The sequence below is a fragment of the Elaeis guineensis genome, chromosome 2 (genome assembly GCF_000442705.2).
Source record: "Elaeis guineensis isolate ETL-2024a chromosome 2, EG11, whole genome shotgun sequence".
Lineage (NCBI taxonomy): Eukaryota > Viridiplantae > Streptophyta > Magnoliopsida > Arecales > Arecaceae > Elaeis > Elaeis guineensis.
Genome location: NC_025994.2, coordinates 5,113,212 through 5,122,618, shown reverse-complemented (window position 1 = coordinate 5,122,618; position 9,407 = coordinate 5,113,212).

Here is a 9,407-nt window from a genome sequence, read left to right as displayed (position 1 = left end):
GTTTTCAATAAATTTAAGATTTTCAAAGCTGAGACTAAAAATCAAACTGAAAAGAAGATCAAAATCCTAAGATCTAATCATGGAGGAGAGTATAGTACAAATAAATTTGTTATATTCTGTAAAGAATATAGTATGATTTCTGAAGTTACTACTTCTTACTCTCCTCAATCCAATGATATTGCTGAACGAAAGAACAGAACTCTTTTGGATATAGTTAATATATACCATGATCTTTAGTTTTGGTATTCCAGAAAACTTATAGGAAGAAGTTCTTTTGACTTCTATTTTCATTTTTAATAGAATTCTATTAAAAGACAAAGAAAAGACTTTCTATGAGTATTGGAAGAGATATGTACCAAAATTGTGTTACTTTCGAGTCTAGTGGGGCTTAGCTAAGATTATTGTTCCTAAATCTAAGAGAAATAAAATTGATCCAAAAATTATTGATTCTATCTTTGTTAGTTATTTCCTTAATAGTAATATCCATTGTTTCCTTGTTATTTATTTTGATTTTACTGATACATCTGTTAATATTATAATCGAATCTAGGGATGCAATTTTTTTTGAAAATATATTTTCTTTCAAGACTCAAATCCCTAGATCTACACATGATTATAACTCTTGTTGCTTACTAATTTATCTTCAATCTCTAGTCCTTTGATCCCTAATGATCTTACTGTAAATCAACTTGATCTTCTTTTTGAGCCCAAAAGGAGCAAAAGGGTTAGGATCGAAAAAAAATTAGGTGAAGATTTCTTTACTTTCTTAGTCGAGGATACACCTATCTCATATCAGAAAAATATGAGATCTCCCCATGTTCTATTTTGGAAGGAGGTAATTAATAGTGAGATTGAATTCATTATTAGAACTAATGCTTAGATTCTCACTGATTTATCTTTTGGAATGAAACCTTTAGATCATAAATGGATCTTTAAAAAAAAACTTAGGGTTGATGGATCGGTTGAACAGTATGAGGCACGGCTTGTAATCCAAGAATTTAGGCAAAAATCTAATACTGATTTCTTAATTTGATACTTATACACCTATTACTAGTATAACCACTATCCATGTCTTTCTTGCTCTTGCTTCCATCCATAATTTTTTTGTACATCAAATGGATATGAAGACCATCTTTTTCATGGAGATCTTGATAAAGAATCTACATGACTCAATCTAAGAGATTCATTGTGTCCAGTCAAGAGCATAAAATGTGCAAGCTTATTAGATCCTTATATAGATTAAAACAAGCATCTAAACAATGACACAAGAAGTTCAATAGTATATAATTACTATAAGAAAATAGAGCATCAGTCATCAGTGATGGAAAATTTGTGATAGAAAAATTCTGTCATAAATTGTGACGGATACTTCCATTACAACAAGATCTGTCATAAATCCATCATAAATTTATAACAGAAAAAAAATATAGCTTTTTAATTATTTTTAGTGATGGATATATCCGACACAAAATATTTATTACCAATTTGTCATAAATTTATGATAGATTTATGATGGAAAAAATATAGATTTTTCATTGATTTTGGTAATAGAATTGTGATGGATATATCTGACACAAAAAATCCATCATAAATTTATGATAGATTTATGATGAAAAAATGATATAAATTTTTGGTTAACTACTTTCAGTGACAAATTAGTGACGGGTATATTTGACATAAAAAATCTATCATAAATCCATCAAAAATTTGTGACAGATTTATGATATAAAAGAAATATAGACTTTTTATTGCTTTTAGTGCCAAATTTGTGATGGATATTTCTGATATAAAAAATCTAACACAAATTTATAACAGATTTGTGATGAAAAAAAATATAAATTTTTGATTGCTTTTAATGATGGATTTATAATAGATACATCTATCACAAAAAATATGTCATAAATCTGATCCATATGCTAATCCATTGCCATTGATCCTGACATGGATGAGCAACTTTTCTTTTAACAATGAGTAAGATGGCATCGGATCAAGATCTATGACTAAGTTGTTCGAAAGTGGTGGCAAGCAAAGGCATATGGAGAGAGAGATGACTAAGAGCAGTGCAATCAATATTGAGAGGTGGGGATAGAGATCGGGAAAGAGGTGGATAACCAAGGATGATATGGAGAAATAGGATTAGACCTAGAGGGTGGTGGAGGAGGCAAGGGGGATCGAGATAGAGGTGAGTGGCCAGAGGTGGAGGAGATCGGGAAAGATGCAACCAAGCTAGAAAGGGATTAGAAGATAGGTAGCCAATTGTGGGGGAAGGGGATCAGGAGAGGATAGCTAACCGAAGGAGTAGAGGGCGGTGGAGAGTGACAAGTGTGAATTTTAAGGTTTGAAAGGTTGATTGTTTGTTGAATGGTTCAAATCACTACACATGTCAGCTAGCAACAATCTAATCTATAAGGGTGCACAAATAGTTTGTAGGGCATGTTGTATAGAAAAAACTGCTATTTTTTCATGAGGCTGTATTTATAAAATTTTTATAAGGAAAAGATGCATGAATAAATTATGAGACTAATTGCATGGGAAAATATACTTTGTTTCATAGAGGAGTGTCCATATAACTCTTTTATAAGAAATTTATTTTGTAAAAAATAGAAATTTATTAGCATTATATTTTGAAAATTTATTTACTACAGTTTGGCCAATTTATGATTTTTTTAAAATTTTTTGTGAATCTTTTTATCTACGCATTATTGTAATATTAATATGATATAAGATTCTATATTTAAATCGATAATTATTTTCAGGTAAATCGTGACTACAATGCCGTTGATTTCTATACTAGATTTTGTTTATAGGTATAAATTTGCATTAGCATTTAGAAATTAATTAATCAATTCATTTGCTGTTCAAAAGTTAAATTTGTAACTAAATATATTATTATGTAAGGTTGTTTGATGATATAGGAGGACTCTATTGTGCCGATCTGTCCCCCCTCTTATAAGTATTCGCCTATCGGCTTTCTCCATTGACATTCCCTTTTCCTTCCATCCCCCCTTCTTTCTTTGTCACCTTCTACTCATCAGAAGTCATCCGTCGGATGTGTATACATCATCACCTCATCATCATTCTCTCCGTCTCCGCTGTCAGCTCTCTTCGAATCCTTTTTCCCTCACCAAGCCTCGGTTCATCTCCTCTTTTCTTTTATTTTTTTGAATGTATTTGGTTCATGATCGAAATCAGAATGAATTAGAATCAGAATTAGAATGGCAAAATCCCTCGAAGCATTTGGTTTGTGATTGGAATCGAAATCGAAATGAGAATAAATTATTTTCATTATTATCATTTGGATCATTTAGATATAAAAATTGAAATCAACTAAAAATCTTCAAAAATTGATTATTTTTATTTATTTATAATAGTTTTATCTTATTTAATATTTTTTTGGACTCATTCTATTTTATTCATTTTAAAAAATAAAATAAATTGATTACTTTTCAACTTATTTTATTTATTTAATATTTTAATTATCTTATACTTTTATTTATTTTTAATTTTTTTAATTATTTTATTTGTTTTATATTTAGATAAATATTAAATAAATAAAATATATTAATAATATTTTTAATCATTATATCTAATAAATGTTTTAATAAATTTTTGTTAATAAATTTTAAAATATTTATTAATATTTCTTAATTAACATTTTCTTTGCTTCCACCATTGCCCATTTAAATGGCATCACCTTCAGAAACCCATCGCATCTCCCCCTCTGCTTATTTGGATCGTAACCCTAACCCTAATGCTGCCTCCTTCCCCATGGCCTCCTACAAGAAGAAGAACTGAACGACGGTGAAGGCCACCACCCAATTTTTTCAGTGCAAAACTTACTGCTGGTCCGTTTGCTACCTCTAGCCTTAACATCTTTGTCACCATCCTCTAGGCCTTATCCACCGCATCCCCCAATGTCACTGCCACTCGATCAGACGCCCAAGCACCACCACCACCTAGCTGGATGACCCCTCCTGCATTACCAACCACCTCTTCCTCCCTGAAAGTCGGTCTCCTCCTTCCCCTCCCAGTGGTTTGTTGCCAAGATGGTCACTGCCGGCCTTGCTCCTTCATTGGCACCCATGAGCACCTCTCCCCAAAGGTTGACGGCACAGCAGAGGTAGCGCTGATGGGCATAGGGAGAGTGGATGTGGAAGGATACGAAGATCTCTTCGGCGTATTTTTTTTTCTTTTTAAATTTTATTTCCTTTCTAATGGAATGAGATCTGAATCCAATGAGGAGAGTTTGGATTGAATTCGAGAGGGATTGAGCCATTCCCATTCCATCCTAAATTAGAATCAGAATGGGACTCCCTCCAACCAAATAGTTAGAATGAGAATCATCCATTCTCATTCCCATTCCAACTGATGGATGGTGCTATCGATATCTCTCTTCATCTTTTTCTACTATTTTTTTGGCTTATTTGCTGAATTTTTGCTGGTTTTTTTTTTGTTTTATCTGTAGGTTGTTGATATAGGAGGACTTGGGGAGAGGGATTCATGATGGTGAGCCATAGGGCAAGTTTTCCCCTATAGCTCCAGCAGATCTTGTCGGGTGGGAGGCATATCTCCTGTGAGTTCTCTCTCTACATTTTAAATGTATGTTGCTAATATTTTTTTAAATTTAATTTTTATAAAAATTATTAATTAAATTAATAGCAATAAAAATATTTTTATCATAAATAATTGATAATTTGTTAGCGATGAAAATGTGCATCAAAAATTATCATATTTATGATGAAAAATTTACATTGCTAACATTTTTTTAAATTTGATTTTTATAAAAAATTTTAATTAAATTAATAGTAATAAAAATAATTTTATCATAAATTTATTTGTGACAAAAATATTCATAAAACATTATCATATTTGTGATGAAAAATTTACGTCACTAATATTTTTTTAAATTTAATTTTTATAAAAAAATTTAATTAAATTAATAATGATGAAAATATTTTCATCATAAATAATTGATAATTTATTAGCGATAAAAATTTATGTCAGAAATTAAGATATTTACGATAAAAAATTTATGTCGCTAATATTTTTTGATTTTCATAAAAATTTTTAATTAAATTAATAGCAATAAATATGATTTATTGTAAATAATTATTTTTTTATTTGCAACATAATATTTCATCTCAAATTATCTTTTTTTACGACTAAAATTTTTCATCATAAATAGTTTTCGAAAAAAAAATTTAATAATAAAATTTTTTTATCGATATTATCGATTATTAATGATGAAAATTTTTTTTCATCATAAAAAATTATCAACGATGTCATTATTTATGACAAATATTAGCAACAATAATTTCATCGCTAATAACCATTAGTGATAAAAATCGATTATCAGCGACGAATTTTTTTCGTCACTAATATCCTATTCTGTTGTAGTGTGTTCCTTTTTCTATTGGTTTTATATATTATTTTTGGGTGATTAGATTGAAAAAGTGTTTGTCTGATTGGTAGTTTTTTGATGGTGTGGGACTTTGTTAACTTTTTTGGTATGTGCTTTATTTTTTTAACCTTTTTTTAAGTTCATTTTGCTAGATTGGAGGTGGTCTTTTTGATGGATTGATTTTGGAGATTGTTGGCTATTTTTGCTGATTGCTAAAATTGTTTGCTTTGATAAGTTGTATATACATGTTTTATGCTTTTGAAAATTTTTAGATCTTCTTTTGGGATTGCTTTTTACTTTTTTTTTGGGGGGGGGGGTTTGGGGGTGGGGAGTGTGGTTGGGAAGCAAACAGTTTGATGTATGTAATTTCTTTTGATGGGGGTGGGGACCGTTAATTTCTTCATGCCTATTCAAGGAGAGAAAAAAAAAAGCATCCAACAATAGTATTAGTCTGGGAGGGAAAGATTATTATTATTATATTTTTCCCCCGATGTTATTGCTAGGCTCATTGGTGGGTTGGTTACTGACAAGATTGTCACTTTTTCCTGGCTATCCTTGATTATCATCCAAAAAAGTTTTAAAATTGATTTTGGGATGATGCTTGCTGAAAATTCAGTCAGTACAATAGGACTTACCCCTATCTTTTGATTTGTAGTTGATCAAAATAGAAGATGGCGAGTAGATGACAAGAGGAAGGGTTGAAGAAGAAATGAAGCATAAAAAAAATGAAGAAGAACTGAAGCATAAAAAAAAAAGAATGATGTATTAAAATATATTTTTTTAATTTAGAATATTTATCATTCAGTAATTTATTTATTTATATATATATTTTGCTAATTTCATAATTTCTTCTTTTAAACTATGGAGTTAGGTGGGCCATCAATGCAACTTGAGGCATTTGAACGGACCCACAAATAAAAGAAAAGTTCGGGTGATGACAACAAGTCCAAAAGAGTTTCGGTAAGATATATTGCAAGGAGTATTAGTTCTTTAATGCAACATTACTCAGGAGCAAGTTCAGTATTTGATTGCACAATAACACTCCCAATGAAACACTACCAATGACAAGAGGAGATACCTCAAAAGGTATGCTAAGAGTTGCAGCAAGAGATGGTTCAGATGAGGGAAACAATGCAGAAAGAGATAAAGAAAATAATTCATATTGTGATGTTGTCATTCAACCAATCACATGTCTCTCGATATGGATTTTAAACTATCGTTATTATGAGACATTTGAAGAAAAATTAATGTAATATTTTTCTACTATGAGATAATTTAATTTTTATCTTGATGTTCATATTTTTTTGAGAAAATTATGATGTTATGAATGAATGAATTTATTATAAAAACTAATATTAGCATTATATTTATTATGAATTAGTTTTATACTTATTATGAATGAATTAACAATTATTGAATGAATTAGTTGTATACGAATATTTGAGTGGTTTATTGGATATTTTAAGATTATTTTTTAGAAAAATAAATCTATTTGCAAATTAGTAATGAATTTGAGGATGGATTTATGATGAAAATTTATGACAGATTTATGATGAAAATTTATGATGGATTTATTTTGAATATTGTGATGGATTTATAATAAATTAGTGATAAAATTTTGTGACAGATCAGTGATAGAATATTGGGATGGATAATCCATCATAAATTTTCATTATTAATCCATTACAAATTTTTGTAACTAATTTTCACCACAAATCCATCATAAATCCAGTACAGTTTGTAATGGATTTTATTTTGAATATCATTTACTATTTGTGACAGAATTTTTGATGAAAATTTTCATTATAAAAATTTGTGATGAAAATTTCTATCATAATTTTTTTTTGTGACTAAGATTTTAGTGATGGATTTTTTCATCACAGAATTTGCCACAAAATTTATTTGTGATAGATTTTAGGTTTCAGTGATGGAAAAATCCATCACTAAAATCTTGTTTTATTGTAATATATTATTTTTCCTTATAGATTCTAAATCAATGATTTTGATAATTATCTCTATCATAAAAGATTTGATGATCGATAAATCCTTCTTAATCTCTATGTTGATGATATCTTGATTCTATCTTTTGATTTTGATTTAATGAATGATATCAAGAAATTTTTTTCTATCATTTTTTATATGAAAGATCTAGGTGAAACTGATGTAAACTTTGGCATGAAGATCATTCAATCTCCTAATTCTATATCTCAATCTCATTATACCCAATTGTTGATTGATAAATTTGGCTATTCTGATTTTTCTCCTATTTCTACTCCTTTTGATCCTTCTATCCAACTCTTTAATTACTCTAATAAACTTGCGAATCAAGAAAGGTATGCTTAAATCATTGGATCTCTAATGTATCTCTCAAATTGAACTAAACCTCATATTGCTCATGCTATTTTAAGACCTGGTCGATATCTATACTAGTGATCCTAGTAAAGTTCATTGGATTGCTATTGAAAGAATCTTTAGGTATCTTAAGGGTTCTATTCTATATTGTCTGAGATTTGTTTGCTATCTAGCTATATTGGAGGGATACAATGATGCCAACTAGATTTACTATTCATGTGATATTAAATCTACTTTTAGTTATATATTCATTATGGTGGTAATAACAAGCTGATTGACTGATCAAAGAGTACATATTTTTATATATATACAAGAGTCCTCACTCTATCCCATCCTTATAGTGATCAGTGCTCCTGTGTAAATGTTAAGGAAGAGCATAGCTCTGAATGAGATCCAAGAGATACTCTCCTCAAAATATGACTCTATATACATCCATAGAAGGCTCATCTATATGAGAGCTTTCATATTCGACCTCCGCTATAGGGGACTGGACAAACCCTCGGTGCTCTCACGAACTAAGATTCTTGTGCACACCAATAACACACAGTCCCGTGATAGATCCTTTTATACTATACGTATGGTAGTTAAAGTTTGGATCAAAGGAACGCAGTTCAAGATCTGATTTACTCCGATTCCTTCAGATGAAAACTATCTACATTAAGTGAGGTTAAAATATTTCACTCATTGAATAGTATAAATACTCAGCAATAAAGTATCAATTATTTTGATCTTAAAATAATTGTTACTATTTATTTTAAAATTTTGAGTTTTGAGGGGATTATTAGAGTTTTGGAGAGAAAACTTAAAATTTTTCTTCCCTCTAAGGGTCCTTAAAAGTTTTATCTTGAGTTTACTCCCACGTTAAAAAGAGAGAAAATGATCGATGCATTTATAAACTTTCTTTCCTTACCCACCTTTGCTTGGGGGGGGGGGCTTGAGAGGTTGTGGATTTTATATTTCACACATGTGCGCCGGCCAGGCCTAACTCAGCTTATATGCATGGGATGATGTTTAATTATTTTATTTTTTCTTTTTTACTATATTCCATTTTATCTTTTATTTTATTATATTTTATTTTTTTAATATTTTTTTTTTGTTGATCGATCATTTTTCTTCATGGTCAAACGGTCAAATGATCGTTCATCTTAGATGACCATATTTTTCTTTGACTGATTACCTTCCTTCGGGTCCTCTAGTCAAATGGCCATTTCCAGGCATCTGCTCGCAGTCTATAAAAAACTATGAGTCTTGGCTTATAGGGCATATGAAAAAATTAACAATCTTTTCTATTCTTTCTCTAAGAGTCCAGTATCTTGAGAACTCTCTCTCTCTTTTATTTTATTGCTGAGTATTAGATAAGGACCGTCAGTTCTCTCTATGATCATGCTCTAAAGAAGGATATCGCAGTCCTAGCTTGGGGCAGAATTTTTGATAAACACTAGCACGAAGGTTAAAAATTTATCTTAGGACAGTAATCAAATGCTTCCAGATTTTTTCCTTCATTTGCATCATAATTTAAAGAGCTAATCCAACCAAGCTCTCGGTAAGTCAAATTTTTTTATATCATCCTTATCACATAGTTTAGATAAATCTGAAGTTTATCAAAACTATTATTTAAATATTTTTTTGTTTGATAAGACTCTAATCTAGAAGGA